Below are 9,440 nucleotides of genomic sequence, written 5' to 3' on the forward strand. Positions count from 1 at the left end.
CTCCGGCGATCCTTTCCACTCAGCATTCCAAGTAGCCGGAATTACAGGCATGCGCTACTACGCCCGGCTGATTTTTTGATTTATTGTAGAGATGAGGTCTCACTGCCCAGGCGGGTCTCGAACCCGCAGACTCAGGCAATCCACTCATCTCAGCCTCCCAAAGGCGCGGGATTACAGGCTGAGCTACCGAGCCCGGCTGTGTTTCTGGAATCTTAAAGTATTTTATTTCAAAATATTACTGAAATCCTTAGCAATTTAAAATCAAGTCAAATGTCCAAACAATGAGTGACTACCTCCCCAAACTAAATTTTATGTTTGATAAATGCCTATTTGAAATGTGTCAGAAAGACATAACGCAAAAGTCTATGAACACAAAGCCTATCATATGCAGATATTATTTTTTGAAATATGAACCCCAAAGTTGCTAAACAAAATGTTTATATAAGACTGACCAGAGCAAATTCTTCTTCTTTTGATGAAATGCTAAGGAGAAAGTGAATAAAAATTCCAGAATAAATTTCTTGGAAATAAAACAGAATCATTATATGTGGTTATGTATACTTTTTGATTTTTCACACATAGATCTGTAGACTTCACAATTATGTTCGCTGTGTAAATCCATTTCAAACAGCTGGTCTACCCAGTCTAAGTGGCAGTTTGCAATTTTTTTTAAAGGAGCTAAAACTCTGAGATAAGAAAACAGCCAAGTTCACACTATGTTTTGAAACTTCCTGTCTTTTAAGTGTTTTGAATACTCCTTTAAACACTGTTTTGAGTTCATTTTTATTTAGTTTGCCCTAACAGCTTTTCCCCCACCCCCATTTGAAAAGAAAATTTTAAAAGCCAGTTAGCTGTGAAGTCCCTCCTACAGGCAGTTTTAATTACCTGACAAATGTTTCCCATACTTATCATACCCTTCTGCTGCTGAGAGAGCAAGCACCCCATGAGAGAGGGATGACTAAGTATATTTGAATGTGCATTTGTGAGTGTGTGTGTTTGTGTGTGTGTGTTTAAGTCGAGGGAAAAACCACTTCCTTAGTATAGACAACCAATCTAACTTACATAAAGAGAAATCTGTTTAGGTTAGTTCAATATTAAATTACTATTAATGGTGTTTTCAGCACTTTGTATTTTAACGGATCTTACTCTAGTGTTCATTTCCTTCAGGACATTTTCATAGGCTAAAACTCTCTGGCAACCAGATGTCATATTCTATTCTTTTAAAATCTCATTAGGTGGCCTTGTTCTCATCTTCACTGTACTGTCTTCCTTGAATATTTACTGAAGGGCCAGATGCTCAAAGAAGAGCCAAGGGATGAGGTAATGAGACTTGCTTCTTATGAAACATTTAGCTTACTAAAATCAACAAAAAAAGTGGTTTAAAAATCTTTACATTGGCTCCACAAAATATATTCAATAGAAAAGCACATACGAAGCCGGACTCGGTGGCTCAGCCTGTAATCCCGCGCCTTTATGAGGCTGAGGTGAGTGGATTGCCTGAGCCCGCAGGTTCGAGACCTGCCCGGGCAACTTGGCGAGACCTCATCTCTACAATAAATCAAAAAATCAGCCCGGCGTGGTAGCACATGCCTGTAATTCCGGCTACTCGGAAGGCCGAGGTGGAAGGATTGCCGGAGTCGAGCAGGTCGAGGTTGCGGTGGCCGGGAGCGGCCACTGCACTCCAGTCTGGGTGACAGAGTGAGACTCCAACTCCAAAAAAAGAAAAAAAAGAAAAACACATACAATAGGCGGGGCATGGTGGTTCAGCCTGTAATCCCAGCATTTTGGGAGGCCAAGGCGAGAAGATTGCCTAAGCCCTGGGATTCCAGACCAGCCTGAGCAATTTGGTGCGATCTCTTCTCTACAATAAATAACAAAAGTTAGTCAGGCCAGGTGGTGTGCACCTGTAGTTCCAGCTACTTGGAAGGCTGAGGCAGAAGGATCGCCTAAGCTCAGCAGGTTGAGGCTGTGGTGATGGTGAGCATGCTGCTGCACTCCAGCCTGGGTGACAGAGTAAGACTCCAACTGAAAAAAAAAGAAAAGAAAGAAAAAGAAAAACATACACAATAAACTAGAAGAATATATAACAAAATGCTGTAGGTAGGTGGTTGCCCTAAGACTGTAAGATGAGAAAGGATTTTTTTTCTTTTTTCACTTCCCTTTTTAAATTTTCTTTAAAGAATGTGCATTTTTTAATGGAAAATTAAATTTTAATAAGTTGGTTCCAGCCAGGCTCAGTGGCTCACGCCTGTAATCCCAGCAAGTTGCCCAGGCGGGTCTTGAACCTGCGGGCTCAGGCAATCCACTCACCTCAGCCACCTAAAGCGCAGGATTACAGGCTGAGCCACCAGCCCGGCTTCTTTTGACAATTATTACAAGTGCCTCCATGGATATCCTCTGGTTTTGCTGATAGGTAGTAGTGATTTATGTGGAGTCTAGAGGATTGCCTGCGTCCAGGGGTTTGAGACCAGCCTGGGCAACTTGGCGAGATCTTGTCTCTACATCAAATTAAAAAATTAGCTGGGCATCGTGGTGTGTGCATGTACTTACAGCTACTTGGAAGGCTGAGGCGGAAGGATCTTCTGAACCTAGCAGGTTGAGGCTGCGGTGGCCGTGAGTGTGCCACTGACCTACAACCTGGGCGACAGAGTGAGACTCAGACTCAAAAAAAAAAGTTGGTTTCTTTACGTTATAGAGAAAACAGCCATGTATTAAATGGCCAGTTCACTGTTTTTTTGCTTGTTTGTTTTTTGAGTTGGAATCTCACTCTGTCTCCCAGACTGGAGTGCAGTGGTACGCTCCTGGCCACTGCAGCCTCGACCTGCTGAACTCCAGCGATCCTTCCGCCTCAGCCTTCCAAGTAGCTGGAACTACAGGTGCGCGCTACCACGCCCGCTAGTTTTTTCATTTATTGTAGAGATGAGGTCTCGCCAAGCTGCCCAGGCGGGTCTCGAACCCGCGGGCTTGGGCAATCCACTCACCTCAGCCTCCCAAGGCGCAGGATTACAGGCTGAGCCACCAAGCCCCGCTTGTTTTGACAATTATTACAAGTGCCTCCATGGATATCCTTTAGTTTTGTTGATAGGTAGTAGTGATTTATGTTTTTAAGTCTCTTCAGAAGTTCTGAGTTTACTTATTCCTTAACCATAATTCCATGTTCACAGCAATTTTATTCTACCAATAGAGATAAAAATAATCATTTCGGGCGGGCTCAGTGGTTCAGCCTGTAATCCCCGCATTTTGGGAGGCCGAGGCAAGTGGATTGCCTGAATCTGCGGATTCGAGTCCAGCCCAGGCAACTTGGTGAGACTTTGTCTCTACAATAAATCAAAAATTAGCTGGGCGTGGTAGCATGTGCCTGTAGTTCCAGCAACTCAGAAGGGTGAGGCAGAAGGATCGCCAGAGCCCAGCGGGTTGACACTGGGGAGGCCATGAGCATGCTTGGGAGACAGAGTGAGACTCCAACTCAAAAAATAATAATAATTTCTATCATCAAAGACACATTTTCATAGGGGACTGCAAAGGTAAAGATTAGTCGTCTCTCCATCCTTGGAATTTCTCTGGAACATATTGTTTATAAAGCTTATTTGGCATTTAGTATTATTAATTATGTATATTTCATTATTTTTTCATGTACATATGTTTCATCTATTAATTATGTAATAAATGCTTGAGAGAACTGCAGTGATTCTTCACATTATGATGCCTTTAAGATGAGAATCACTCAGTGTTTGTGATGATGTACCAGCCTCGTGCAGATACCTAGACCAATCACCAAGGTGGGAGTGGGGAGATGAGATAGGAAAAGAAAAAGCATGATCAATTGAGACTGCTCCTGAGTCACCCCCTTGGGGGCTGAGAAAGGCGTCACTTTTCCTGAGCATACGGGAAAGAGAACACCAAAGGAAAATAGAGACTCCGCCAACAAGGAGAAAGGGGCTGACCTTTTCAGGAATGGCTGCACCTGCAGCAACAGCAGCAGAAGATAATAAGATGCTGCTGCTGAAGACTTCCACAGGGGGAAGGTTAATTGCCCAAATACTGGGATCTAAAACCAGGATGGAAAATGAACAAACATAATAGAATAGATATTATTTAGCACAACTTCTAGCACTATATGTGGACAACATAAAATATATAAACACATATTACCTACAATAGACACCCACGACATAGTGAGTTACATACCCTGCATAGTTTAACAGCTTAATTATGCAATGCTATTGTATAGTGCTTATGCCAGAGAACTAGTTGTTCCTGTCAATTATTTTATTTCTCATGTGTGGAAGACATAAGCAACAGATAGAATAAGGGTAAGACTCCTGCAGTAAGTTTGACAATTATGATTTGTTAAGCCCAAGAATATAAACTGATTAGTGATATAGACTCAATTGATGTGTTGCAGTGTATTCTAGTCTGTTTTTTGATGTGCATCATTTGATTTCTGTATTATGTGTTTTGCATTTTCCTCAAGGCCTACACAGCACCTTGAACATAATAAATACTGAATAAATATCTGAAAAGTGAATAAATGAGTAAGTGAATACATTAGCAAATTGTGGAAGGCAGAGGATATAATTCCCATTTTTAGGGGAGAAAAAGCAGTATCTTTTCCTCACCCATTGCAAGGTTTGTGACTGAGGCACCTACAATAAAAGACAAATTAACAAGAGAACACACAAATTTAAATTTTTTTTTTTTTTGAGTTGGAGTCTCACTTGGTCGCCCAGACTGGAGTGCAGTGGCCGCTCCCGGCCACCGCAGCCTCGACCTGCTGGGCTCCAGCGATCCTTCCACCTCAGCCTTCCAAGTAGCTGGAAATACAGGTGCGCGCTTCCACACTCGGCTAATATTTTTCGTTTTTATTGTAGAGATGAGGTCTCAACAAGTTGACAGGCGGGTTTTGAACCCGCGGGCTCAGGCAATCCACTCACCTCAGCCTCCCAAAGCGCGGGATTATAGGCTGAGCCACCAAGCCCGGCTTCAAATTTAAATTTTTTTAATTTTGTTTTTTAGAAACAAGGTATCACTCTGTCGCTCAGGCTGAAAATAGTGGCATGATCATAGCTCACCGCAACCTTGTACACCCGGGCTCAAGCTATTCTCCTGCCCAGCCTCTCGAGTAACTGAAACTACAGGCAAGCACTACCATGCTTGGCTAATTTTTTCTTGAGATTGGGGTCTCACTATGTTACCCAGGCTGGTCTCGAACTCTTGACCTTAAGCAATCCTCCTGCCTTAGCCTCCCAAAGTGCTGGGACTACAGGTGTGAGCCACCACATCTGGCACAAATATAAATTTTATGTAAGTTTTACATGACACAGAAGCCCTCAGAAACAAAGGAAAGCTCGTGCATTCCATGCTTAGGTTTGATGAGGGGTAGACAGTTGTGAAGAAGTACAATTGGATAAAGTGGATATGATCCAATGGCAAAACATTGAATGGAAGCCAGCAAGGCCTATTTATTCAGATTCTTCCCTATGACCCTGTGTCCTCAGTGACAAGGGCATTTCTTTCCTCCAGGTGCAGAAAGGGCACCTCTGGAGTGAGAGACTCATCACCTATTTTGGGGAAGTTCAGCTCGGTTGTAAGGTCTGCTTCAGGGGAGAAGGGTCAAGAAAAAAGTTAGAGAACTCTCTTGCTCCTGTCACTTTTACAAATGCCAAGGTTCCAGACTTTATGGTAGCATAGTCCTAAGTCATATTCCAAGCTCTCCAAGCATTAGCATTATGCTCCTAATGACAGTTAATATCGTTTTTCCATCACTTTGACGCAATGAAAAATACAGAATCAGGGAAGATGTGACATTGTACAATGAATGTTGGAGCCAATCTAAAGTTGAGTCAGCATCAGATCATTCTTTGCCTTAAAAAAAAAGACATAGAAATTGAAAAGCCTATCCTTCAGAAAACTATTTTTGATTATATAGAGAAACTTTATCCATCTGGCTTTCAGTAGCCTAAAAAGAGATTTTGTTTTCCATTTATTGTGCTGGATAAACAAAACAATAACATATTAGCAATATAAGGTTGACATCAATGAACAGCTCATTCACAGGAAAGATAATTTAAATACGTATTTTGTTTTATTTTTAAAGACAGGGTCTCCCTCTATCACCCAGGTGGAGTACAGTGGAGTGATTATAGCTAACTACAGCCTCAAACTCCTGGGCTCAAGTGATCCTTTCACCTCAGCCTTCTGAGTAATGGGACGACAGGCACGTGCCACCATGCCCAGCATCTTTTCTAGTTTTGGGAGATATGGAGGCTCATTATGTGGCCCAGGCTGGATTCAAACTCTTGACCTTAAGTGATTCTCTCATCTCAACCTTACAAAGCATTGGGATTACAAATGTGAGCCATTGTGCCCTGTCCAGATAAGCATTTACATTGTGCCTCTGTATGTTTGCCAGGACAAGGAGACAGAGAGGAATATTTTATTTTTAAAATATTTGGCAAAACAGATGCACAAGAAGATAATACTCTCAAGTAATTTTAGTAAAAAACGTCACTTACTCAGGCAGGAAAGACCAAGCACCTACTGAAGTCTACAGGACCATTCTATAGGAAAGAGAAAAGTAATTGAAAATGTACATGCAGCTGTGTGAATTCTCAAAAGAATATGTGATGAAACAATTTTCTTTGGGCACAGCCAGGGAACAGCATATTTCCCTGAAATTGGCACTAAGCAGAAACAAGATGCCTGATAACAGTGTGTGGACAAGACTGCTTTCATTCTCCAAGTAGCATCAAGTAAGTGTGTACTGCATGCAATGTGGAAAATGACAAAAGAAGGTGATAAGACTATCTCCCTTAAGAGATACATGCATCTTCATAACCCATCTAGTCAATTCTTAAGGGAATTCAAAATCTGGCATTTAGAACATGGCAGCAGAAGAGTGTGTCAGGTGGCTTTCCAATTAACCATAAAGGTAATTTATTTAGCAAACTTTCCCTATGCATGAAATGGGAATGTAGAAATACCCCAATGGAAAAAATGAGAATAAATGAAATAATGTAAATGAAAGACTTAAGCCTTTAAAAGAAATGAACCATAGAAACAAGAAATGGGAAAATGTGTTAGTGAAGAAGCAGGATTCCAGAAGCAGACTGCCCAAATTCAATTGTGTCTCCACCATTTACTACCCCAGCAAGTTCCTTAAGCTCCAAGATTCAGTGTTTTCATCTCTAAAATAAAAGATCAGCCAGGCACAGTGGCTCACATCTGTAATCCCAGCACTTTGGGTGGAGCAGGTGAGAGGATTGCCTGAGCCCAAGAGTTCGAGACCAACCTGGGCAACTTGGCAAGACCTCATCTCTACAATAAATCAAAAAAATTAGCCAGGCGTGGTAGCATGCACCTGTAGTTCCAGCTACTTGGAAGGATGAGGAGGAAGGATTGCCTGAGCCCAAGAGGTCAAGGCTGTGGTGACCGAGCATGTATCACTGCACTTCAGCCTGGGTGACAGAGTGAGACTCCAACTCAAAAATAAATAAATAAGCCAGGCATGGTGGCTCAACCTGTAATCCCAGCAGTCTGGGAAACCGAGACGAGAGGATTGCCTTAGCCCGCGGGTTCGAGACCACCCTGGGCAACTTGGTGAGACCTCGTCTCTACAATAAACCACACACACACACACACACACACGCACACACACACACACACAAAACAACTAGCCGGACGTAGTGGCGTGCATCTGTAGTTCCAGCTACTTGGAAGGCTGAGGCAGATGGATCGCCTCAGTCCGGCAGGTGGAGGCTGCAGTGAATGTGAGCGTGCCGCTGCACTCCAGCATGGTCGACAAGAGTGAGACTCCAACTAAAAAATAAACAAAACCCAAACAAATAAATAAAACAAAATGAAAGATTGGGCTGGGCATAGTGGCTCACTCCTGTAATCCCAGCATTTTGGAAGGTCCAAATTGTAGTGTGACTTGAAACCAGTAGTTCAAGACCTGTCTGAATAACAAAGTGAAATCCTGGATTTACCAAAAAAAAATTTTTTTTTAAATGTGGTACATATACACGATGGAATGTTATGCAACCATAAAGAAGGACAAAATTATGAACTTCGCAACTTGGATGAACTTAGAGTCTATAATAATCAGTGATCTAACACAGAAACAAAGAATTGAGTACCAACTGTTCTCACTCATAAGCAGACCTTGAACAATTATCGTATCACTGTAAGAAAAGGATTGGCAGTAGTGGGAAACTGCCGGGGTGGGGGGGAAGGCGGGATTGGCAGTAATGGGAAACTGTCAGGGGAGGTGGGGGGCACACCTCATCAACAAGGGTACATGTATAATGAACATTTGTATATTTAACTCTGAATTGTAGCCCACATCTTTAAAATAATTTTTTTTTTTTAAATATCAAAGCAGGATGGTGTACACCTGTAGTCTCAGTCACTAGAAAGGCTGAAGTGGGAGGATCACTGGAGCTCAAGACTACAGTGAGCTATGATCATGTCACTGTACTCCAACCTGGGTGACAGAATGATACCTTATTTCTAAAAATAAGAAAAATTTAAAATAAAATTAAAATTAAAGATTAAGTAAACACCTACCTCATAGAAATGAAAACATACAGACCAGAGCATTGCACATAGTAGTACTTAGTAAATGTTAAGCTCTTCTTTCTACCACTATACCTGTGTATATAATACAATTTGTGTTGCAGGATTGCTGTATTATATGGATTATAAGTAGATAGGGCTTTTTTCCACATGTTAAAATCAAACTCTTTCAGATGTGAATCAAATGATCCAAATTATTTCACGTTTCAGCAGAATAAAGGAAATGGCTTTTTACAAAGTAGCATTTCTTTTTCTTTTTTTTATTTGGAGTCTCACTCAGTCGCCCACTGGAGTGCAGTGGCCGCTCCCAGTCACCGCAGCCTCGACCTGCTGGGCTCCGGCAATCCTTCCACCTCAGCCTTCCAAGTAGACGGAATTACAGGCATGCGCTACCACGCCCAGCTGATTTTTTAATTTATTGTAGAGATGAGATCTCGCTGTCCAGGCGGGTCTTGAACCCGCGGGCTCAGGCAATCCACTCACCTCAGCCTCCTAAAGGTGGGGGATTACAGGCTGAGCCACCGAGCCCAGCATGAAGTAGCATTTCTTTTGAATTTAGTAATCATTCTATAACAAATTAATGCCTTGGTGAGTTGTCTCATATGGAGTTCCCTTTGTATTCGTGACAAAATACCAACATTTCCACTTTAAAATATTTTCATTTCTCTTAATATTTTCTTTTTAATTTTATTTTTATTTCCTTTAATCAAGAAACATTGTAGAGTGTGTTCTGTAACAACAGGAGCTGATACTGACCATAAAGGTGACTAAAACGATGCACAGGGACAAAGACAATAGTCTCTGCATGACTGATATTTGTTCAGTTCCTTTATATAACACCAAAAATAACATTGTTCAGCCGG

The sequence above is a fragment of the Carlito syrichta genome, unplaced genomic scaffold (genome assembly GCF_000164805.1).
Source record: "Carlito syrichta isolate Samal-C Ts95f unplaced genomic scaffold, Tarsius_syrichta-2.0.1 Scaffold153624, whole genome shotgun sequence".
Lineage (NCBI taxonomy): Eukaryota > Metazoa > Chordata > Mammalia > Primates > Tarsiidae > Carlito > Carlito syrichta.